At 38.3% G+C, this 27,022-nt stretch overlaps 3 pseudogenes; 2 read left to right on the top strand and 1 right to left on the bottom strand.

Moving 5' to 3' along the window:
• Positions 1-1,289: 1,289 nt before the first annotated feature.
• LOC148001924 (ralA-binding protein 1 pseudogene) lies at positions 1,290-3,346 on the bottom strand (annotated as a pseudogene).
• Positions 3,347-25,182: 21,836 nt separating this feature from the next.
• Positions 25,183-25,397, top strand: LOC134481237 (thioredoxin-like protein 4A; annotated as a pseudogene).
• Positions 25,398-25,439: 42 nt separating this feature from the next.
• On the top strand, positions 25,440-26,133 carry LOC134481234 (N-alpha-acetyltransferase 11-like; annotated as a pseudogene).
• Positions 26,134-27,022: the final 889 nt, after the last annotated feature.

Genomic DNA, 27,022 nt, shown 5'->3' with positions numbered 1-27,022 from the left:
AGTTTACACAAACAAAAAGAATTCTTCGATATTGCCAGCAAATATAGAATGAGTGTCGTACATCTGACAGGTGCAGCAAGGCATTTATACATTTTCATTTGACACCTGACCACGTTTCCAGTCTCCATAACATCTTCTCTCCAGACTTAAAAAAATAGTATGCTGATTTCTATAACAAAGCTTTTTTTATATACAAAAATCAAATAATGGCCAACAAGTCACCACAGTGCAATAGGTAGAGGCTAATGAAAAATCGCACAAAACAGGTGCTGAAATAAATACTAACTAGGCATAGACTGGAGCCCTCCTGTGGGTTTGTTGCTCACTTTAGAGTGTGGGATCTGTCTTCAGAGCCACAGGGGACCTCCCTGGGGGCCACTCATCTGACAGTGAAATCCGGTTGCCCAAGAGTCAGGCCTCCCAGACCGCTGGGAGCAGTTGTCTGGGTTAGAGGCAAACACCAGGTGGGATCAATTACAGTTATTCTTTCCTTCCTTCCGCTCAGTTCTGTCACAGTCCTTAAGCAGCCCCTTGAGATGACATGGACAGGTGAAAGTTGTGCATGAGAGCATCTACATGGCTTATCCTGGCAGAGGTGTGGGTATCCTGGCAGAGGTGTGGGTATCCCAGCCCAAGCTAGCAACTGAAGTCACTGTGGAAGGTGACTTTCCTGGAAGGTCAGTGTGGAAAAGGACTCTGGTGTGAGAAGTGTCCTGTGCAACCTCAGGGTCACCTCTGAGAAGAGGCCCTTGCTGCTCCCTGGCAGTGAGTGGGTGGCCTGCGCGCCCAGGCTGGTGGCAGGCAGCATGATAACCTCTGTCTGCAACCAAACTGGGTCATCCTGACTCACACTGACAGACCCGGAGCTGGAAAAGCAAAGTGGTACACACAGGGCAGGTACAGGGAACCCCAGCGAGAGCCTTTTTGTCCAGTCAGAGAATATGAGGCAGCTCCCCACTGAACAATCTGCACCAAAAGGTGTGGAAGGAACAAGCAAGAGTGGCCAGGGACCCTGCAGGGCTGGTGACACCACGAGCGTCCACAAGGCAGGCACAAAAATGACCTGGTTTGGTTCCCACCCTTTGATAAGAAAGAGATCATGATTCTACTGTGATTTAAACAACAACAACAACAACAACAACAACAACAACAAAAGCAAAAAGTTTTTTGGTTTAAAAAGAAGCCACTCAAGGGTGAAAATAGTTATTTTTATAAAAAACAATTAATTTTCAAATAAGCTGACACTATCTGGAAATGCCTGTGTTCCCTGCAAGCCCCCCACCCCCGAGTGTCCACCGCTTACCCTCCCAGGACCTGAGCCTGACACGGAGTCAGACGTGTGCAAGAGTGAGCGTCTCTGAGAGCCTTTACAGAACGCTGCCGGGCAGGACAGGCAGTGGACTCTCGCTTACACTATGATGCACAGGGCCGGGGCAGTTCAGATGTGTCTCCTTCGGGTCTTTGCTAGGCGAGGGTTTCACCTGCTCCTTGGCTGCTATCACCTCAGGGACACCTTCACAGGGCAGTGGGCCTGTGTCCCCTTGCCTCTCGGGCTCCTCCTCCTGGAGCTGTTGCTCAGACTTGGCTCGCTGCATCTGGAGCAACTGGAGCTGCACTCGGAGCTCAACGATGGCCTCGCGTTCTTCACCGACTGCTTGGTTTAAGTGATTGATTGTTCTTTATTTCTAACTCTTCATTCTGCCTCTGTAAGTCTTCCAGAATGATCTGTAGCTCCTCCTCATCCTTGCTTTCGCTCTCGCTGTCAGAAGAGTGCTCCTCTGTCTCGCTGCAGCCATGCTGGTGACTAGATCTCTGCAATCTCAGCTCGGAGGCGGTGGACCTTTTCTTTCTCCGAGGCGATCTGATTACGCAGAAACTGCTCCATGGCCAGGAGCTCCTCCTGCTCAGTCAGGATCTCATTCTCCTGGGCAGGGAGGATATTTATGACCTCATTTTCGTCCATTTCTTCTTTGGCAACATCCTCGTTCGAAAGGCTGGCTATGTCCTGGGAAATCTTGGTCTCACACTCTTGTCTTTCAGCTTCCCTCAGCTTTCTCTTGAGGGCAGTCAGAATTCTCTGTACTTCCCATAATCTTTCTTCTTTAGATAAGTCCTATATCCCGCGCTGCAGATCTCGATGTAAACAGTTCAAAAGGAACTCCTGTCTCTGATCTCTTCCTTGATGCCTGCTTGGGTCTCTGGCAGTGTTGGCATTGTGGCCATGTTGGACCAACGCAGAGGTCTTGTTACTTGTTTCAGGACCACGGTGCCAAACAGCTCTTGCACGTGTGTGAAAAGCACATACAGGACCCGATTGCTGATCTGGACAGTTGGCCTCAGCACTAGAGAGATGTTCTGGATGTTTATCTTGGTTTCTATCTCCTTCGCAATGATGTGGTCCATGTGCACAATGACCCAGGAAAGCAGAAGATGGTTATACTCCGGCAGTTAGGGAACTCCTGCACTTTCTCCGTCTCTGTGATCCTCTGAGAAGCCTCTTCAAATCGGGGCATAAGCTCTCTGGTAAGCAAATTCTCGGGAAGGTCTCGCAAATACTGCTTCAGCAAGCTGGCTACAGTGTTAGGGTCATATTCTTCCAAGTTTGGAGACTCCTCTCGGTCACAGGCTGCTCATCTACCTTTGATTTGACTCCTGAGCCTCGGTAGACGCCTTCACACTTCATGCCGTGCTGCTCCATGTAGTCCACGCACTCTCGGAAGACAGCTGGCAGCCGGATGCCGTCGTACATCATGGTCCTCTCTACTGCGTCAGCCAAGGGAACGCCGAAAATGGGTCTGAGACTTGGGACGTCCTTCTGAGGCACCTCTGACTCCTGAGTTGGCTTCTTCTTTTTCTTCTTCTCCTTCCACTGTTTAACAACATTGGCTTCTGTCAAGTCTTTACATTTTTCTTTATGCTTTTCCTCTTTATGCTTTTCTTCTTTGAACTTTTCTTTGATTTTAAAATCCTTTTCCTTCTTTTTAGTGAAGCTGGGCTTTTTGAACACATGGATTCCCATGGACCTCTTCATCTTGGAAGGACTTTCAGCTTCATCTCCAGAGCTGTCTTCCTAGAAGGCAGCTCAGCATTCAGTCCTTTTCTCCTTTTCCTTAAATTTTCCTTTTTTCTTTCCATGGTCTTTCTCATCATCTGACACGATATCAGGAGGCTCATGGAGGATGTCATGGGGAGGCGAAGGCTCACCGGTCCAGTACAATCCAGGAAATTTTGAAGGGCTATTCTCCTCGGAGCTGGGAGTCCGGGTCAACCCGCTGCCTTGCTCAGCCCGGCGGTGTTCACTAGGGCTGCTGTTGGGATGCAGGAAGGACTCGTTCATGCTGAAGCCCTGAGGAGGAAGAGAAGTGGTCTTCTGTTACCTATCCATTCCATCAGTGCCTGCAGCAGAGTGACAATCTGCTCTGCTGAAGCCGCTGCCTCCTGTGCTGTCCCCCTGGCCGGATGCAGGAACCCCATTCCCACCCCGCCCAGCCTTTGCCTGTTTACACCAATTCCTGATCAGTGGTGGACTAGCCATTTTGAGCTGTTATTTCTGAAGGACATTTTTCGGTAAGTGTTACTGAAACATGTGTTTTGTGAAACACACTTTTACCACTATTGTAACTTGTCCCACTATTACTTCACATGGTATGGTCAGAGGTGAAATCAGTAGGAACTTTTGGAACGCCAAACTAAAGTCCATCTGATATATGAGGATGTTAGCTTCCAACAGAAGCTCTTCACCTGTGTCTTTGTGATGAATCTTTGAGGTTGTCAGACTTTTAAATGTTATGCCTCTTATCAAGACGTCCTGTGTCCATAGCTCCAGGAAGCAGACATTGTCATGTAATCTCAAGGACAGAAATGACATATGCATCTCTACAGGGATGTTAATGTTGGTGATGTAAAAACCTTCCTTACCTTTAAGACAGATGCTGTTATAAGCATGTATTCTTCACTCCAGTCAATGTGTTGTTCACTGTCAAGCCTACACCTCAGGGACCAGTGTGATTCTTTAGGTAGAATTTCTAATATGTAATCTGATTCTTGTCCTTTCTCTGCAATTATGGATAACATACCCTGTGTGGGATAAGGATAAGCTTGTATTAATAGAGATCCATATCTGAAGCACAAATATGTCTTTTATTGTGATCCTGAGCAAGGACAGTTTTGGGTGCACAGCAATAACTGAGAGGAATAAAGAAGTCATTGAACTTTTTTCTGTTTTAGCTTCCAAATACATTTTCTTCCCTAATCCATTTTTCCCCAATTTGTAACATCACAGTTTTGTTTGGACTCCTGTTCCCCAAAGCGTTTTGGTGAATGGTCCTTTATTACTTTCTGTTTCCTTCTATGAATATTTTTCTCAAGTATGGCATTCTAAGTAAATATTGGGATATTTCCCTTCTAGAGATCAAGTCAGTATTTTACTTCCTGTCTGTCCTGGCCTCTATTATGTATCCTAAGTTTTTTATTTTTATAAATATTATTTCCCTACTTCTAAGACTTTAATTTCATTTTCTCTGACTTCTTTTTTTTTTCTTTTTTCCGGAGCTGGGACCCGAACCCAGGGCCTTGCACTTGCTAGGCAAGTCCTCTACCACTGAGCTAAATCCCCAACCCTTTCTGTGACTTCTTATTTTTAACTATGTCTAAAGATGCAGTCACATTTAAGAACCCAAGTATTTGTCAATTATTCTTCCATAATTTTATTCTGTAAAAATGACTACCATACACAGATTTATTCCATATTTTCTCCATTTTCAATTGATTACATGATTAAAAACGTGGTTACCAGAAAATTCTGCTCTAAAATACCTAAGAAATGGGCAGTAATGCTCATGTGTCTGACAAGATAAATTGGTTCCCACAAAGAATAAATTCCTAGCTCAGCTATAGTGCTAAAATAGAGGTGGACAGTAAATATATATTTCCAAAGAAGTTTAGTAAGTAGTTTAAAATAGATTAAGCCATATTAGGCAGCATTCAAATCTAGTCCACTATAATAAAAGATGTTAGTATATAGCAAAAAAAATAATGTATACATCTAATTCATTGATAAAGTAAAGTAAAAGTCTACAGATATTAATTATAAAAGATTGAGTAATCTCAGAGGCCATGCTATTAAGGGATCGACTCCAGAATATATGGAGTCATAAAGAAGCTGGAAGACTTTACAGTAGGGTTATCAACAGTGTACTTCCCTAGACCCATTTCCTCCAAGAAGCTGGTGGGTTAGGATCTTTGATGCAATCACTGTAAAACGTGGGAATACTATTTCTTTTTATTTTGTATTTTTGATTTCTTTCAATTACATGACTCATACTTCAGTGCAAATTATTCCTATTTTACAAGGATCTTACCTTCATGTATAGGTTATCTAAACATTAATCTGTTTAATTAAACGAAGGTGCTGTAGAAACCCAAAATGATACTCACAAGTTTTGGAGTAGGCAACTTTTTGTCTTCTAAAAGACCCGAAAGAGATTTGCTAAACAAACATTTCTGTTTTGCTTGTGGTGGATTAATAGATGTTACTCTTGGGTTAGTATATACATTGCCTTTGTATTTTTGTGAATCTAAGAAAGAAGGGAAATCATTGCTGTAACTGAACTCATTTAGTCTTCATTTAGCCCTAGCGTACCCTTTTCCTTTTATCACCTGCATGCCTTATGCAATATCACAAACACGCAGAAAATAACTAATTAATATTATAACATTTATAATGATCTTGCTTCATAAGGCACTTGATATATAGTTCTATATGGTCCATTCTTCATGTATAAAGAGTAAGTTATTGTGTTTGCCTTGAAAGCTATGCTTATAGGAATTAGAATCAAACAGTCATATAGTACCAATCTTTTCATCCCCTTGTGTGACTTTCTGACTGCCATGGACAACAGTAAATTACCAGCAGTATCTGTACTTCACAACACAATTTGTCTAACTGCACTTCTGTTATATTCTTTGGCTTTCTCCACTGATCTGTGAGCTCAAATCTGAGATCGTAGTGTCTATGTCAACCATATGGGTTTATTATGCTATATTTTCAGATTTTCATAAGAAACTAGGATGGTGGCACATGCCTTTATTTCTAGATCTCAGAAAGCAGAGCCAAGAGGATCTCTGTAAATTTGAATTCAGTTTGGTTCACTGATCATGACAGCCAGAGCTGTTACATAGAGAAAAATCCAATTTGCTATTGAGTTGCTATTTTCTTATATAAATTTATGAGATTCCTCCTCACACTAGTCAGAATGGCTAAGAACAAAAACTATGGTGACAGCAAATGCTGGCGAGGATGTGGAGAAAGAGGAACACTCCTCCATTGTTGGTGGGATTATAGACTGGTACAACCATTCTGGAAATCAGTCTCGAGGTTCCTCAGAAAATTGGACATTGAACTACCTAAGGACCCAGCTATACATCTCTTAGGCATATATCAAAAAGATGCTCCAACATACAACAAAGACACGTGCTCCACTATGTTCATACCAGCCTTATTTATAGTAGCCAGAAGCTGGAAAAAACCCAGATGCCCTTCAACAGAGGAATGGATCCAGAAAATATGGTGCATCTACACAATGGAATATTACTCAGCTATCAAAAACAATGACTTTATGAAATTCATAGGCAAATGAAGGGAACTGGAAAATATCATCTTGAGTGAGGTAACCCAATCACAGAAAAGCACACATGGTATGAACTCATTGATAAGTGGCTATTAGCCCAAATGCTTGAATTACCCTAGATACACCGCACATGAAACTCAAGACAGATGACCAAAATGCGAATGGTTCACTCCTTTTTTAAAGGGGAACAAGAATACCCTTGGGAAGGAATAGGGAGGCAACGATTAAAACAGAGGCAGAATGAACACCCATTCAGAGACTGCTCCACGGGGCTGGAGAGATGGCTCAGTGGTTAAGAGCACTGACTGCTCTTCCACAGGTCCTGAGTTCAATTCCCAGCATCCACATGGTGGCTCACAACCATCTGTAATGGGATCTAATGCCCACTTCTGGTGCGTCTGAGGACAGCTACAGTGGACTCATATACACAGAGCCGGCCCCACATGTGGCCCATACATATACAGCCACCCAATTAGACAAAATGGATGAAGCAAAGAAGTGCAGGCCAACAGGAACCAGATGTAGATCTCTCCTGAGAGACACAGCCAGAATACAGCAAATACAGAGGCGAATGCCAGCAGCAAACCACTGAACTGAGAACGGGACCCCCGTTGAAGGAATCAGAGAAAGGACTGGAAGAGCTTGAAGGGGCTCGAGACCCCATATGAACAACAATGCTAACCAACCAGAGCTTCCAGGGACTAAGCCACTTCCCAAAGACTATACATGGACTGACCCTGGACTCTGACCTCATAGGTAGCAATGAATAGCCTAGTAAGAGCACCAGTGGAAGGGGAAGCCCTGGGTCCTGCCAAGACTGAACCCCCAGTGAACGTGATTGTTGGGGGGAGCGCGGTAATGTGGGGGAGTATGTGGAGGGGAACACCCATATAGAAGGGGAGTGGGAGGGGTTGGGAGATGTTGGTCTGGAAACTGGGAAAGGGAATAACTTCTGAAATGTAAATAAGAAACACTCAAGTTAATAAATTAAAAAAGAAATGTAAATAAGAAATATTCAAGTTAATAAGGATGGAAAAATGTTAAAAATCTATATATCACTGTAAGTATCATTTCTTTACATATTCTTAATTTCTTAACCTCATTTCTGTGTTTAACCTCTAGCATAAACTCAGGACCAGTGGAAAGAGGTACTAAAATTTGGTTGCAAATTCTAACAATAGGATAATATCTATAATGCACAGGTGAAATTTTCCCTCACATGGTAAATCCTTCATGGCTGTTTGTTATAAATCATATTTTCAGTGCTCAATGATTTAACTTAAGTTCTGGGAGTAGAACATCCTATAAGGCCCTCATAGGAAAGAGGAGCAGCTGGACTTTTCGGCATTGTATTATAGCCAGGAGTGCATGTCCTCCCAATGGGGCAGCTGCTGAGTCCATGTTCGGTTTCCTTAATGTTTCCAATATTTGTTGCATTATTCTGGGAACATGAGGACTTTCCTCCAGGAGGATGACATAGTGATGTTCCATGTCACACTGCAGCCAAGTTTTCTCCAAAAACTTTTGGAGAATTTTCGATCATAAATTATACTAGAGAAATCTATGAAAAAACAGGGCAAACACAGAGGGTCTCTGTCATTTTGCATGGTTGCAAAATCACATTTTACGTCTTAGTCTTGGATGCTAAAAATATGCCGTCCAAAATTCTGAGAAAAATTTAGCTGTTAGAAATAGGGGGAGGCTTTTGTCAGAAATTTAAAAGATTGTGAGATCAGATGTTCAAGTGTGATCATCACAGTGCAATGTTACATAAGAGAATGATTTCCAGTTTTTACATTGTGATGGCCAGTATGTGATACATACTGTACACTGAAATAGCTTTGGTTACATTTTACACATATATGTGTGAGCATGATTATAAGGCTGCTTATAGAAAGGCAGAGCTAAGGAGGGAAGATGGCCTCTGAATGTGGGTACCATCCCATTGAAAGTTCCCATGGGCTGTCTAAAAAGTAAGAGACAGGCAAACCCATCTGAGAAGTGAAATTCATGTGTCTCAGTGCAGTGCAATGGTAACAGCTGCATCAATATATCACTGTAGGTACCATTTCTTCACATATCTTTAGTTAATTATTTAATCTTAATACAGTGATGACTCAGTGCAGACGCAATGGTAACATCTTGATTTTATGATTCATTATATTGGGAGGTCTTTGAAATAAGATCTACTGGGAGGAAATGGGATAATTATGTATCTTCAATGGCAGGTAATTTGGAACCCTGTCTTCTCCTGATCTTTGATTCTTCTACACAATATGAGGAATATTATTGTTTCTCAGTTGAGTTGTTTTACAGTATGTTCCCTACAGGTCCAAGGACAGTTGGTCAATTAATAATGGATCAGAAACTCAAATACTTAGAGTCAAAATAACCATTTGATCACTATACTGCATAAAGTTAGGTAGCTTATTATAGTACTTGAAAGATGGCTAACATAGAAAATTATACACAATAATTTCTCTAAACCAATCAAAACCAGCATCCTGAGGCCAATGGTAATTTACTCACATTAATCAGGAATTCTTAAGGATCATATCTGATATAAAAAAATCCAAATTGCATTGCCTTTTTTGGTTGGGGAAACCACCTTGAAAACAAGTAGAATTTCACACATTCTACACGGAATATGTCAGAATTAAGTCTTGACTGCTGAATCCAGTACCTAGGATTTTGTATCATTTCACAGCATTTGTTCTCACTGGGTTAGTGTTAGGATATTCTCAATGACAAAGACAAAAGACTGAGTCTCTGAGCTCAAATACCCATTTATATTTTACTTAAAATTCACCAATGATTCCTTCCCTCCAGAAGAACACCTTTCAAAGCTGTACTTACTTTACAAAATGAAACAAAACAAAAACCAAAACAATCAACAACAACAATAACAACAACAACAAAATAACCAAGATTCTCAGGGTAATCCTGTTTTCCTGTCTCATTGAAAAGGCTTATCAATGCTAGGCATAAAGTTCTTACCTAATTATCCTTTTGCCAATATCATTTGTCACTCCATTATTGCAGGAGCTGGGCACAAATAAGAGACATGGGGATAACCCAAAAGATAGGTGGTAAGAAGACATTTCATTAACAGAACAGTTACTTTTAATTTCATATAATATACAAAAAAGTTGCCTCAGAAGAGCCGCATTTTCAGGTGGCATTTTATCTAAAAGACTGAACACAGAGACAGTTATTTTAAAACAAGTATACTCAATTTGTAAATATGAAGGAAGGGAACAGAGTAATCATATCGTATGCAGGATGCACTGTAAATAAAATGAAAGAGTTTGTACTCAAATTATTGCTTGAAATATTTACCCAATTCAGAAAAGAGACAAATCTAATTGGAATATGAAAGTAAGATTATAAGCCTGGGCTACTGTGATTCCCACTGTAACTCACACTCTTTTGAAACTGTCTTCCATGTCTGTGAACTATTGAAAGCTTTTGCTGTCTGTCAGTGTTCTTGGTAAATGTTTCTGTGATATATAATCTCTAATGTGTGTAAGCAAATGTTACTTCTATTTTGTTGAGGTTGTTCACAGTTTCCAACAATTACCTCTGCACTGCAGCTAATTTCTCTTCATCATTGACCTTTTCGGGTACAGCAATCCACTCATCATACAGTTTTGAAGCCATTAGACTTCCCTTGAGGTTTTGGAGGAAGTCCTTATGAAGAGAGGAAAAATATTTTTGTGGAAAAAATTAAACATGGAAATTATTCAAAGTACATTCGCCTGTAAATTTCAGTTTAGTTCGAACTTTCTTCACAGTTCCCCAAATTTCCCCTAGTTAGAACGTTCCATGATATGTGGGCCCAGTAAGTTTCATCTATTTAAGCTAGAGACCAAAGAGTACATTTTCAGATTTACTTGGACTATAGAAAAATCTTTCCTTAGCTCAGCATGCCTCTAGTGGACAGCTGAGCAAACTAGCACATATAAGCGATTAATACTCCAGTTCAAATACTGTTTTTAAATGATAGAAACATACAATTATGATACCCACAATAAAGACAACCATAGGAAGTTATTATCGGATTTCTCAGGAGCAGAAAGCCATGTCTGGTACTGGAAGCGTAGAGGCACACGTAGTCATGGTTCTTAGATAATGCCCTGCCCCTATTTCACTAAACAAGTGTAACTCCTAACTCTATTATAAATATTTAACTTAATGTTCACAGATAATATACCCTTACCCATCAAAAAAGGTTCTCTTTGAAATGGATGGAGACTATTACTGAAAACCACAGCTAGTCAAGGTACAAAGACTCTGAGCCCCAGTTTATATATATATACATAATAACTCCTGAACTGTTCGCTCTGAGCATAGGTTGAGACGGTCAGAAAAATTGTAAACCAGAGGATAGGGACATTTGCTTTGAGATTTGGTCTCCTAGAAATGAGGAGAGGTTTCACTTTTGATAGTTCAACAATCACATTGCTTAAACAACTTCTGAACATCATCCATGTTATTAACACTAACAGAGGAGACTTTGAGCATATACGATTTCTCTCATACATATCTACTGTCACTCAAGGGAATGCAAAATGAAGACAACTACTCCCATAGACTGAGAGGAATCCTGAGGTGGATGATGGAAGGACATTCCCTTCCTTAAAGATCCACGCCACTACATTAACTGATTGCTTGTTTATATCCACCTCCTCTTCCGAATCCAATTTGTCCTTTACTGTTTGGCACAAAGTTATACTCGGAGGTTCTAAAAAGACACCCGTGGTTGTGGGCCCTTTCTTTTTTAGTAGGTACAGCATGTCATGAGAAGAAGATAGAGAAATACCTGTCAGGCTTCACACACCACAGACTACTATTTGCTCCTTGAGAACCAGACCAATGGTGTGCACGGGTGCAGTGCACGTGCTGGCATGGACACTGAGGACCTCAAGCTGGTTTTGTGCCTCAATCTTTTGTTGTACACATCCCACCCTAATATTATCCCTTAAAGATCAGGCAACATTTCTTCATATTAGATTTTCCAAAATAGTTAAGGGATTAAATCCAACTTTTCCAATAGATGGTTTCTGAATAGCCCTCTCTCATTTTCCTACTGGAAAGCCAATGATTTGAGACACAATTTTTACTCCACATGGTGATAGAAGTGAAGGGGTCAGGTATTTAAGAAGCAGGATTTTGTCTTAGGATAGCCAGAGAAACACCATTTGAGACATACCAGAATTGGAGCGGGCAGGATGCCATCCTGACAAATGGAACTGAGTTCTCTTCCAAACAGTTTTCTTCCCTTTTTAACTGGTGGGGTGGTGCATACTTGGTCATGGTGGGGCACAGAGCCACTGTCCAACTGCTATGTTATAGAAGTTCTTTGTTTCTTAAAAGTTTTTTCCTTCATATCTGAGCAGGAGTTGAGATCATTACACGGGATAGTGTAATTTATAAAGATCTTTTACAAAACCAAATTTCAATTGCAAAATGTCCCTATTATAATGGGTTAATCATCCTGCTGTGCTTATGTAACCTTCTTCTCATATGCCCTACAATGTTATTAATCTTAGTGATGTCTCTAAGACATGGTCTTGTGTTCTGTAGTGGGAATTCTCACAAGATGATGCTGTCTAACTCAATACTGTATCATGAAATACTAGATACATTGATTTGAACAAGCTCCCTGAACTATGTATAGGCTGTTGCTTCAATAATTATATCCATTTTCATAGCCACCCTTAATTTTATTCTCATTTAAAAAATTTCTAATTTTTCAAATGTCATAGTGAAGCTCTTTTCATCCTTACTTTTCTTATTCAGCATTTTGAAGAACCATTGTTAAGTGTATTTCAGCAGCAGCATGTCCCCCTCATGAGAAAATATACATGACTATACACTATAGTGTTAGTTCAGAGCTGAAATAAAGTTTTTGCTTCTGAGTTTTCTTTTAGAATATTGGACTATAATACAATTTTAAATATGTTACTTAAACAAATAAATTAAAAGTAAACAAATGAGTCATATAACACAATATAAAATAGTCTTCTTCACTGAAAAACATAGTGTCTGCCTGGCTGTCTAATGCAAAATTATGAGGGCTGAAATCACAAGTAATATTAGATAGATGGACAAAGATGTCTGAGTGTGTGTGTGTGTGTGTGTGTGTGTGCATGTGTGTGTGTGTGTGTGTTTATATATATGTATACCAAAACACATATCAAAATTTTTGACTCCGAATTGTTTCTGTCTAAGGAAAATGCATGGACAAAAACTGGAGCAGAGACTGAAGGAGAGACCATCCAGAGATTGCCTCAATATCTGATCTATCCCATCCATAGACACCAAACCATGACAGTGTTGATGATGAAATGATATGCTTGCAGACAGGAACCTGACAGGGTTGTCCTCTGAGAGGGTCTACCAGCTTCTGACAGAGAAAGATGCAGATACTCTCTGCCAACCACGTGACTGAGTCCTGGGACCCCAATGAAAAAGTTAGGGGAAGAAATGAAGGAGGAGAGAGGGATAGCAACCCCATAGGAAGAACAAAAATATTAATTAACTTGACCCCTCAGAGCTCCCAGGGTCTTAGCCAACAACCCAAGAGCATACATTGCCAGTCTGCAGTCCCTGCTACATATGTAAGAGATGGCTGTCTTGTCTAGCCTCAGTGGGAAGGGATGTTCTTGTTCCTGTGGAGGCTTGATGCCCCAAAGAAGTGGGATGCTAGAGGGGTAAGGTAGGAGTACGTAGGTTGGTGGGGGTGCACCCTCTTAGAGGCAAAGGGGAAGAGGGATGTGGTGGGGTATTCTTGGTAGGGGGACCAGGAATGGGACAACATTTCAAATGTAAATAAAATTAATAAAAATAAAAAAGCAAAGTTTAAAAGAAATCAGGGGTATAAGTGGGAGGTTTTCAAGAAAGGAGAATAAGGAGAAATAATTATAGTATTCCATCATTTGAAAAAATATTTAAAAAGCCCCAGTCTATCAATGTTAGGGCCATTTTGAATCTAGATATAGGTCTAAAAGTTATTAGTTATATGATTTGAAATGAGATTAGAGACTGGGCTACAAGCCTAAGGTGATTTCTAGTCAAGCCTGCAACAGATTATCATCAATACCATACATCTTGTTTTTCTATGTAGATTACATTGCAATAGATTGTCAAAATATAGTTCATGAGTAATTTTGTGCTCTAATCACGAAACCACTTAATGGGAACATATCACGATCCATGTCTTAGACCTGCTTATTCTTATGGGACAAAAATGTGTGTACACAGTGTTTTGACATACCAGTTTATGGCAAATATCTGCCTGGGAAAAATGAAATGTTCTCCCTATAACCAAGATTAGTCTTTACATCGGAATTTAGAGTTCTCTTAATATGGACCTGAAACATACTGCTTTAGTGTGTTTTTTATTACAGTGTCCCTTTCCTAAGCAAGAAAATGATAGTATGCTGCGATATTTTATGACAAATTAAAATGGGAACTAAGACAAGCTACCTGAAGGAAGATGACAGACTCACTTTTTTGCTGCTGGCTTCTTGCTGAGTTTCTGGGCTTCAAGATGAATTTCCCATGTACATGAGCGTTTAGATATTTCATGATTACCCCAGGTAGGGAAGGAAAGCTGTAAAATTTCTTAAGTCCCGTAAACTGAAGTTCTTTTGAATATTTATCATTCTAATGTCATGCGGAGAGAAAAAAAACATGAATTGTAAATACTGTAACTGAGTATAGGCAACCCTTCTGATACAATTTAGAATGTTTTGCTGTATTTCTTCTCCTTGTCCTCCCCCTCCCCCTCCTTCTCCTCCCCCTTCTCCTTCTTCAGGATAATATAGACTGTACATACTAGAACATTAGAACCCTTACAGGAATACTATAATAAATTAAGCTGAGAACTCTAAAAATAATGAGGAGAAAATTTTCAGTGTATCACTTTGTTTAGAGAATATGGACCTAAGAATGCACTGTGTAGGGGGACTTTTGCTGTATTCTTCTCTAACCCTTTTAAGACAGGCCTGTTGGAGAATTAATACCAATAATATTTTTACATCATAAGAATCCTACTTCACCGGGGTTGGGGATTTAGCTCGGTGTTAGAGTGCTTGCCTAGCAAGTAGAAGGCCCTGGGTTCAGTCCCCAGCTCCAAAAAAAAAAAAAAAAAAAAAAAAAAGAAAAGAAAAGAAAAGAAAAGAAAAGAAAAGAAAAAAAAAGAATCCTACTTCACTCCTCTAGCTTCATATTAAGAAATTTAAATATTTCACACTGCATACATAAAATAAAATATGAGCACTAATTGTCTTCACAAAGATAATTGTCATATCCTATACTAGCAACTTAAAAGCACAATGAAAATCTAGATCAAAAATTAGAACACACACTAAAGAGAAGCAGACAACAGGAAATAATATTAAGTCTGAAATCAATTAGAAACAGAATCCATAAAACCAAGATCCTGTTCTTTGAGAAAATCAACAAGATGCATAAACCTAAACTAACTAAAAGTCTCAGAAATAGTATGCAAATTAACAAAATCAGAAATGAAAAGGGAGACATAATGGAAATTGAAGAAATTAAAAAAAATCATCAGGTTTTACTACAAAAGACTATGCTTGACAAAGCTTGAAAATCTATATGAAATGGATGATTTTCTACACAGATACCACATACCAAAGTTAAATCAAGATCAGATAAACTAAACAGTCCCATAACCCCTAAGGAAGTAGAAGAATTCATTAAAAACAACCAACAACAATAACAGTAACAAAAAGACTAGGGCACGATGCATAATTCAGTCCATATTTCTACCAGACTTTCAAATAAGAGCTAATACCAAAACTCCTTAAACTATTCTCAAAATAGAAACAGAACTACAGAATTTGCTGGTGAGATTGTAGAGAAACGAGAATGCTCCTCCATTGCTGGTGGGGTGGCAAACTACCACCACTCTGGAAACCACTCTGGCTGTTCCTCAGCAAACAGGAAATAGTTGTACCTGAAGATGCTGATATACAGGTCCTCAGCATATAGCCAAAAGATGCTCTACAGTACCACAAAGATGCAAGCTCCACTATGTTAATAGCCTTATTTGTAATAAGCAACCCTGATGTTCTTCAACCAAAGAATGGATTCAGAAAATATGGTTTATTTATACAATGGAATACTATTCAGCTACTAAAAATAAAGGACATCGTTAAATTTGCAGGCAATTGCATGGATCTAGAAAATATTCTGAGTGAGCTAACCCAGACTCCAAAGGACATGAATGGTATATATTCATTAATCAGTGACACTACACAAAATATATAGAATATCCATGACACTAAAATTTAAACCATAAGGAAAGCCTAAGTAAGGATGCTTCAATCCCACTTAGCAAAGGGAAATAAATAACTATGGGAGGCAGAGGGAAGGAGAGATATGTGTGAGAGTGGAATGAGAAGAGAACAGGTCAGGATCCGGTATGGGAGAGACATGAGAGAGGACAAGGGACCCAAGAGAACAAATGGAAATATACAGCACTCGGGGTTGGTGGGAACCTCTAGAATATCCCAGAGACATTGGATAGGGGTGCTCCCAAGAGTCAAGGTAGGAAATTTTCCCCAAACGCAAAATCACACAGATGTAAAATTTGAAGAGACCACCTTTTTAAATCAGACAGGACACCTGTGGATGGATAGGGACACTAACACACCTACAAAACTTTCAACCTCAAATTGCTCCTGTCTAAAAGAAATGCAGGACAAAAATGGAATTAGAGTCTGAACCAGTGACCAGTCAGTGACAGGCTCAACTTGGGATCCTTCCCATTATTAGGTACCAATCCCAACTATTATTACTGATGCAATGTTGTGCTTGCAGCCAGTAGCCTAGCATGGCTGTCCTCTGAGAGGTCCTGCAAGCAGCTGACTAAAACAGATATACATATTACATCTAACCATTAGACTGAGGTCAACAAGCCCTGTGGAAAAGTTGGGAGAATTGAAAGAACTGGAAGGATTGGAAACATCATAGAAAAAACCAGCAATATCAACCTGGACCCCTTGGAGCTATCAGAGACTGAGCCACCAACTAAAGAGCATACATGGGCTGTTCAGAGGCCACAGGCACATATGTATGAGAATGTTTTCTTATCTGGCATTAGTGGGAGAGTGTGCCCTTAAATCTGCAGAGAGTTATGTCACTGGTATGAAGGTCAACTTTATGGGTTAGAGCTTCAAATTTTCAGTAGCTTTTAAAAGATCAGCTTTGCCAGATACTTTGTGATCTCAAATTTTTAGTTCTTATTCAAACTTTTCTGTTAATTTTATTAGTATTATTTATTTGGTAATAATCCGGTGAGAAATAAAAGAAGGCAACAACAGAATAGCTGTAATTAAGTCAGGTTGTCTCCAGAAATCAGAATATGATTTCATATTCAGTTGCAAAATTATTGGTCATAGGAGATGTGAACTGAATATTTTACATGGATTTGGAGAAAGGGCTATATTTCTACTATTCATTACAAAACAATCTACATAATTTGGAATAAATAAAAAAGTGAAGATTTTACATTTTAGATTTAAACTTGTTTCTCTGTGTAAGTCTTTCGCTCACATATATACCTGATCACCATGTTAAACTTGGTGTCTGTGCAGGTCAGATGTGGGAATTAGATCCCCTGAAACCGGAGTTATAGACGGTTGTGAGCTACTATGTGAGTGATGGAAACCCTTGAGATAGATAGCTAGGAAGAGTTTCTGTAATGATCACCAAATGACTTTCTTAAGTTGTTTTCTCCAAAAACAATATGTCTAGAGTTTTGTTTTGTTTGCCTTATCAGGAAAATTCTGTTTCTGAAACAGAAAGCACAGAAAAATTCCTATCATTCTAAGGCTGTTGCTTATGAGGTATTAAATTGTTTCTGAATGTTATATTAGTAATTAATTATGATTTAAATGAATGAAATTATACTTAAGTCATTTTGCTTTAGTGTTTATTCAAGTTTAATACTAAATAATGAAAATAGTGAGGATTCACCAAACTCAGCTATTCCCTCCTTAGATTTTCCTGTTATTACCTTGGAGTACTCTTGGAGCTTTCCCAGGGCCAGGACAGAACCACAGTTGGTAATCTTCAATGTTCTGGGAGGCAAAAAGAACCAACCACCACAAATAAACTGACATCAGAGTCTTGAAGAGTCTAGCAATTTCCTTTACTTACAATTTCTAGCTCTTTAGCAGGGAAATTATTTAAACCAGTACTAATGATACTTCTTCTGACCACAGATTTGAGAAAACAGGACTGATTTCAGGAGAAAATCTTTGGGTACTTGCCTTTCCTCTTGGAGGGAACCTTGATCTACTGATGCACAATAAAATAAGAAGTTGCATTCAGCCATTACCACTAACCGAGACAAATAGTATTATGAAATTTCTTACATCTGTGCAGACTGTGTGTGGTATTTTGAATTTCGACTTAACATGAGCACAGAACCTAGTGTCCACAGAGGCATATACTCATGGTGGCTATGATGAGTTTAGCAAAGTTAACATTCAAAAGATATGATAACTTTGACAACAGTGAACACAAGATTCAAAAACAGAGACTCTTTGAGGGTACCTAGAAGTGAAAACAGCCTTTGGCTTTCATTGAGAGATGTCCAGTCTGTGGAGATAAAGGACATGTGTCTATCCGGGAAAATAGGCCTCATGCTAAAAAGAAGTTCTAGAACATAATTACTGCACACAGTGTTTTGGATCCATTTGAAATAATCATCTAAATAGAACATTCTGTTGAAATATTGAGCACCCTCCAGGAATGGCTCTAACTGGAATTATTATTGATTTTATTTTCTTGTAGACTCCTATTTAAAACCAATGATATTGTCCCATAGAGTTTTTAAGTGTTAAACTAGCAGACAAGAAGCACTCAAGCAGACACACCACCAAATACCCATTTACACCCCAACATACATGGAGAGGGTGATAATGAAACAGAAAGAGAGTGAGAGAGAGAGGCAGACAGAGGTAGAGGGGCATAAAGTCAGAGAGACAGACTGACATGTGGATTATCATTGTACAAACTCACAGAAAGCAATAGACAGGGATGCATAAACATAGAGAAACACACACACAGTTACAAAGACATACACATGCATATTTAAAAATAGAAAGACAATATATACACAGATATGTATGCAGAAAAGACATAGAAATGTAGACTCATTTATTAAAGATTTATTAAAAGTTAAAAATAAATACACTGGAACATGTACACTTACACATTCACACAAGAGAAATAAATACAAGAAGAAATGGGGAAGACTACAGAATTACATACCAAATAGGCAGTATAGTCTAATTAAAAAAAGAAAGAAAGAAAGAAAATATTCCCTCTAACATTGGCACCCTTTAAATTAGGTGTGAGCATATGACAAATTAATCACAATTTATTACAGTGGATATGTATTATATAGTGAAACTACACATACAGCTCAAACCATTGGGCTCTGACTTTCATTTCATATAAAACTAGACATGAATTCAAGAAAAAATGTCACTCAAAGGACTATTACTATGTCTTCAATAACTTCTGATTAAAAAGGAGGCATTTGTAAAATATGATTTGTAAATGTATCATGATCAAATTTCATCTGTATTTACACATTTCCACATATGTGAATCTCAAAAGCAAAATTTAATTTTAACTCAAAATAGATTGAAAGTAACTTACATGCTTTCTTATCATTGGTAGTAACTTGCTGATTATGTCATTCACCACATCAAAGTTTTTTGCTGTTACATACAGAGGCTATAGAATGCACAGAGAGAAAAATGCTATAAAATAACCTGAAAGCTGATGAATACAAAATTAATATGATCTACTCATTATTTACAATTTATAATCTATAACAACTCCTCTAATGTATAACTCATTTTCTTCCCATAGGCTAAGTCTGGAAGTCACTAAGTCTAACATATTTATCTTAGAATTTAGTTCTTGGGTACTGAAAAATCAAACATAACTGTAACAGGTTGTGTATGATAAAGGGTGACTGAGAAGCCATGGGTGCTAGAGCTCAGCATCCTGATTTCTCTTTCATTATGGCAGAACGTAGTCAGGGAGGACACTTAAAAAGAGAGCAGAGACGTTTGCTTCCTCTCCATCTGGACTTCCATCATTACAGCCTTACTCCCATGTGCTTCATATGCACAGTTCTAGGAAAATGAGGTTGGGAAGCAGCACAATTATTTTTATAAAAATTAAAATTAGTGAGCACTCTTATCATATCAGGGTTTGTAAATACTTAGATGGCATACAGATCTAGAGTGTTGAATTCTTTTATGGTGATAGATCTAGGGATCCAAAATGAATATTTTAGAAACAAGACGCCATTTCTTAACACTCCCAGGAAAAAACAAGGTACTTGTAGTATTAGCTCTCTACTGCCTCTCACATTTAGAATCTGCTCCAGAGACCTAGGAAGACAGCAGCAAGAATATAGCATGAAATCAAAGCATAGTAATCGGACAAGAAACCACTGATGTACTAGAAATCTAATAAATAACCAGACAGTGAGCAGATAAGTATATTTTCATGAAGTTAGTATCTATATTATCAGTTATCTTTGATGAGGATTGTAAGTATCTAAGAAACAGTCCCTTAAATGAGAAACAAGAAACACAGCACATGTGCTCTCTCCCTATCCATAACAACCTTGAACCCAAACCTAAGAAAACCACTTCACAAGCCATCTCTTTTACAAAGAGTTCATTCATTATTTTTTAATTTTTACTTTTTATTAATCAACTGCTATGCATAATCTATTACTTTGAAAGTAATATGAGTGAGTGTGTCTGTGTCTGTGGTGCGTTTGCATGTGTGTGTGCCTATGTGTGTGTATGTGTGTGTGTGTGTTTGTGCATATGTTTGAGTGCTTCTGATGATTTATCCAAGACCCCAATGTTACATGTCAGCTTAGTAGAATTTTATAAAAAGGACAACTTACACTAACTGACTTTGTATCTTTTTATGCAGAGGCTAACAATTATGCAAAAGCATCTTAGAATATGAAAAAAACCAGCTGTGATCTTGTGGTTGGAATGTAACAAGAAAGGAACAAATTTAAGGTTTTGTTCAGAATGTAAAATTAATCACCTATGGGTGAAAATATAGATCAGGGATCAGAAACCATACGTCCCAGAAGGAAATAATCACCTGCAAGTTTCCTTCTTACACCAATATGGCACATTGAAATATGTACATATATTCATAAACCACATACTCATAGGAACACACACACACACACACACACACACACACACACACACACACACGGTAAGCATAGAACATTTAAAGAAAAGTAAAGCTTATGATATTTTGATGAATGTCTGAAAACATTGGCATAATTTTAAGACAACAAAGTTTTATTATAAAGAATTCCGCACATGAGATAGAGTAATAATTCACATGGGACTTTAATTCACATTATTTTAAAATATTTTGTTTTCAGAGCAATAGAAACATATTAATGTCTAATTAATATCTGCAGAGATGTGTACATCTCTTTCTGATGGTGATTTTGTTTGTAATACAGATTTCAAGACAAAGAGACTTTTTAAATAAAATATTTCTACAAATAACATTTTTAATGCATGAAAACTAAAATAGAACTAGTAGTTTTATTATATATGCTAAAATATTTCTTGACTCATGATGAACCACAGAAATGTAAACAATTCTTAAGAGAGAAGATCAACCTTAGAATAGTTCACATGCTCCTTCTATGAGGAATAAAATGTTTTAATTGTTCAAAGACAAAAACCTTTTAATGTAAATATATTTGCCTATATCTTCAGATAGAAATAATAACTGTAAATATTGAAATTACATATTAATAGACTAAATGTGCAACAGTGAGGTGATACTATTACTACCAAGGTATGAATTTTAAAACAGATTACTAAAATCATGGAGGCATGTAGTAAAATGCTGTCCCCCAGCCATGGCATAAGCATTGACTCATGAGGACAGTGCAGTTGTTTTCTATACAATGCTAAGACCAAAAGTCAATATTTTATACATTGTTAATTATTAAAGTCAAGAAAAGGAAAGAACATGAATACAGGGAAAGGTTTGGGGATATCTTGTGATTGTTCAGGTGATTTGGCATTTCTATACTTACATGAAATTATCAAATAAAGATAATTCTAAAATCATCTGCATCTATCTATTTTAAAATATAAGCAGTGTCTGAGAGATCTACATTCAATCTTAAGAGTAAAGGAAAAAAATTTAGGCGGAAAAATCCTAATATAAAAATAGGATTAAAACATTTTCCTAATATATCCATAGAAAAACTTTACAGGTTTATCTTAATTGTAATGAAATACATTGATGATTCAAAGAATTTTCAAATGATAAAAGGCTAAAGTATAAGCAAAAAAATCAAAGAAAACTAATAAAAAATTTATATATTTTTTACATATCAATTATATAGATATATAATAGTATAAAATCTATTTTGTACTATTTTTAGTTACTGTTTTGTGTAATGTGGACCTGGTATGAGTAAGAAATTGCTTGGTGATCTAAAATATCTTCATTATATTCCCCTTTGTAAGTCTAGTGCAGTGTCCACAGTGACATGTTAGAACACTGACTCTAGGTCCATTTTGTACCCATTAGTATTTATGAAAGGCAGAGAGGTGGTGATCCCTGAGTCACAGTCTATTCTGCTTTACAGCAGGAAATGTCTTCAATGCTCTACATGTTACATAGTAGTTACATTTTTGATCTGCACTAAACCCAATACTGGAAAGTGGACAATAATATAAGCCTGAGAAAAATAGACAATTATTCAATAGATATTTATGTTTACCTCAATGATAGAACTACTGTACAGTATTGTGAGGTTGTGAGTTTTATCCTAAACACCATACACAAAGATGAACATGCACACATACACACACACACACACACACACACACACACACATACCACTTTTAAATTTATAAAGGTAATTTCTGAACAGAAGACACATACAAAGATACCCTCATGACTAGATTATTCAAATAAACATGAGGATGAAAGCCATAACTTTGTAGCTGGTACTCAGAGGAAGGTATAAGGATGCATAGTAAGAGACTTAGAGAAAGAGCACAGAATGGAGATAAAGAGCTAATATATCATTGAAAACTTAGGTATGGAGAGAAAATGTAATGCTTTATGATAATATTATATAATAAAAATTGTTTATTAGACATAAATATTTTAAAATGAATAAGAATAGTGGAAACAACACACAAATCTATATATAAGCAATAAGGACTCAGGAAGGGGCAGTTTAATTCTACTAATAATACTTCACTTGGAAATATATGCTGTTGGAAATATTTGGCTCAATTTTCAGTGATATAACAAAAAATATTTCCTCTTTTTGGATCTCTAGTACGTGAATCAGTCTTGTTTCATGTTGCTCTCTACACATCACATATGAGAGTCCTATGTCTGCATTGACTACAGATATAATGTAATATAATTTAATGTAAAATAATTTAATTAGTTCCACACAATACTGTCTAAATTCTCTCCCTCGGTCTCTCTGTCCCTCTGTCCCTCTCTCCCTCTGTCCCGTTCTCCCCATCCATGCTCTTCTTATGTCTTCATCTTCCATTACTTTACAAACTGTCTCTCTCCTAGTCATGAACATGGAATATTATTTTGGTTTTGTATTCACATACAGTGTCACAGCATGCAATATCCTCAGTGAATATCCGCACGGGAAGTTCCATTTTGTTGGGTTTCTTGGCTTCACGAATGGATCTGTGAAATGCAACAAAAATATACAATACAGCAAGATTAATTAGGAACTTATTTCAAGCTAATCGCTGTTAATATTTTTTCAGGATCATCTTAGCTTTCAATATAAGAAAATAAGTTCAGCAATATTCATTATTTGACTGGTGAATACTCAAAAATGTTTCAGAAACAGATATAGTCAGGTAATAACACATTGACCTAAGTAGTATAGCCAGTCCTCAAAATGATGTGCCTGAAACAGACAGAAGGATAGAAATTTGCTTGACCTCAAAGGAGGAAGCAGCAGATGGTTGGAGTGTATGATAGAGTGACATCTACTTAGTGGAACTTAAAATAAGACTTGAGAGTACTGTTTACTCTAATACAAAGAGGAAATAATAAATGCAGAACTTCCACCAAATTAAATAAAATAAGGAATGGACAGGAGAATGCAAAGAATTTTCCATTGACCATCTAATTAACAACTGATTTCGAGACAGAATATCAAATATATATATACATATATATATATATATATGTATATATGTATATATATATCGAAGCACATACTACCATTCCTATATCACCAAGGAATTAAAATATTAACAAAAGTAAAATACCTTTGTAGAAAGGAATACCACCAAATGGTCTGTTCCATGGAACTGTGAAATTGAAAACTATTAGAGTCATGATAAATGGTAAGATTTTTAAGGTTATTATGCATAAAAATATCTTACGTCTGTGGCCATCAATTATGGTATAGGTATATTTGGCAGCCTCTACATGATTCTACCTCTAAATGACCTAATTTTTGTACTGCCATGCTGTCATGTGACACTTTACCATCCCTAAATATAATATTTCTCATATTTGATAAGAGAGAAACCATAAGCATTAAATAACAATCTTTTGAGATTTGACCAGAGGAATAGAAAACATTAAGAGAACAAAAGGTGATTTTCTCTTTTGTCAGAGTCTATGACAAATGCTTTTCCTTGTAAAGAGCAAAGTCACAGAGCCTAGAATGCTCATAAAACTTGTGTTTGTGTTATTTGAGTCAACTGTGTGATGACACTAAGAATTTGGATAGAAGAATGAAAAGAGCTCAAATTTGGGGTATGCATGAACTTTTCATGTGGAAAAAAATTTGAATTTTGGTGTATGTTTGATTAGAGAAGAAGGCACATGCCACACAATCCCTGTGATTCCATCAACTAAACTCAATATAATATCTATATGCCATGAGCACATCTTCTTATGAACGATTAGAATGCAAATTTGAAATTTTCCTGAACTCTGAAAATTATACCTGACTCTGATGGTGTAATGACACCAGTCCTTTTTAATTGATTATAAAAATCAGTGATATTCTGCTACAGAGACATTCAAATAATTGGGTATTGCATGAGTAACTTTTCATCATTCAACTAAATACTAATTTTTAAGAAAATGTGCGAGTATATAAAGTATTTTTCAAATTTAATTATGCTACACAATATTATTGGGAAGAGATAGATCTTTGTACTTTTAAGACACAGATAAAAATCAGATCATTTTGGGAAGAAGAATGTCTAGGATAAATAAGATCTTGTCCTGTCCACATTCTTCTAGGACAATGCACCTCTGTCCTGCCCCATGGATCTTGTGGAGTCTTGAACATCACAGATCAAAACATAAAGCACGCTGATGCTGGGTGGAGGGTCCGTTGGTCCGGCCCTGTGGGCTCACACGAGGTTAGAGATAGCTCGCGAGGTCATGCTTCGCAAGCGCGTTCAAGATGTTGTACATGCTTCTGCATCTACACAATGGCTGGCAGTTAGACCAGCCAATCCTTTCAGACGAGGACTGCGTGGTCGTCATTTACTTCGGACACGACTAGGACCCCACTTGCATGAAGATATACAAAGTTCTGTACAGCATCGCCGAAACGAAATGGAAGATAGTGAGAAATCTTCCTCATCTTGTATGAGTTCCGTTTGGATAACCCAGGTGTCTTAAAGCAAATGGTGCTGGTGTCGCTTGTGCTCTGTGGCATCCTCTCTGATTTTCCCGAGTCTGATAGGCTTTTCTGCCGCCAATATGAGCATCTGCTGGGCTCGGCCTTATGACCTGATAAACATACAACAGTGCAACCTCCTCTGCCTGCCCGAGAACAATCACATGAAATACTATTATCATGGCCTCTCGTGGCCCAGCTCTCCTACATTGCTGAGGATGAGGTTGGGAAGATTGTGGGTTATGTTCTGGCCAAAATGGAAGAGGATCCTGATAACGTCCCTCATGGACACATCACCCCACTGGCTGTGAAGCGCTGCCACCTAAGCTTAGGCCTGGCCAAGAAGCTAATGGACCAGGCCTCCCAGGCCATGATAGAGAATTTCAGTGCAAAGTATGTCTCCCTGCATGCCAGGAAGAGCAACCGAGCAGCCTTGCACCTCTGTTCCAACACCCTGAACTTGCAGGTTAGTGAGGTGGAGCCCAAGTACTATGCAGATGGCGAAGATGCGTATGCTCTGAAGCGAGATCTCTCACGGATGGCAGCTGGTGCTGGAGAAAGGCAGGTATGTGGTTTTCGGTTCCAAGGAGAATCAGGGTAGCACACTTCCTGGTTCCGAAGAGGCCTATCAGCAGGAGAACCTGGTTGGAGATGACAGTGGCAGTGATGGCAAAGATAGCACTGATGTCCAAGACAGCTTGCAGACCTTGGGGTCCGCCCCTTAGGACCTGCTTGAGCACTACAGGTCCTTGTATTTTAGTCATATTGTTCTTGGGAACCTTGTTCTGCAGTCCAGTGACCTAAATGACTCTCCTTTCGATGCTTAGCAACCTTCTGCATAACCTGTGTGATCATGGAGGCACACCTGGACACAGAACCTGTTGTGTCGGAGTCAAGGAGGCCTGAGGACTGCCATGCAGCGCCTTTCTTGGCTTCTTCATGCTGCCATCAGATTCTGTTCAGTGCTGTACTGGTTCTGTATATCCTGCAGGTTTCCAAACCCTAGAATGCTAAAGAGGAAGTGGGGACAACTTGAGAATACCCCAGCATCCTGCCTTTGCCATTGTTTATCTGGGTTTTACTTGGAGTAGAACCGTCAAGCTAGTCCTCATGCCCTCTCCCTTGTGGGGAGTTACCAGCTCTTGCTTTCTGGGGAACTGCCTGTCCTTGCCCTCCCTTCTTTTGAAGAAGAATGCTCTCTTTCCTGGTGGGAGACGGTGATAGATTCTGGACAAATATGGGAGCAGAATTTGTAGATCTTAAGGAAATGACAAGCAGAAATTAAACTGCAATCTCTAACCTGAACAAATAAAGATATAAGGAGAACAGAAAAACCCAAACAAACAACAAAACAAAAAACAAAAACAAAACAAAAAACCATAAAGCACCTACCTACATGTGGAAATGGATATAATGAAAAGTATAGAAAATCTAGGATCATCATATAAGGGGGAAAGTTGAGTTGGCATCCTGTATACAATCAGACTAAAATTGACTCTATTTTTGCAAACATGTTGGGTAATGAAAGTATTTGGTGAAAGGAGTTACTAGATAGATACACACTCTTCAATGATCACCAATAGCCAGAGCCTGATTATTGTTTTCTAATTGGAGAATATTA

Source organism: Rattus norvegicus, chromosome 12, assembly GCF_021556685.1.
Source record: "Rattus norvegicus strain SHRSP/BbbUtx chromosome 12, alternate assembly SHRSP_T2T, whole genome shotgun sequence".
NCBI classification, from domain to species: domain Eukaryota; kingdom Metazoa; phylum Chordata; class Mammalia; order Rodentia; family Muridae; genus Rattus; species Rattus norvegicus.
The sequence above is the reverse complement of the archived record's forward strand: the minus strand, read 5'-3'. Positions and strand labels throughout refer to the sequence as shown.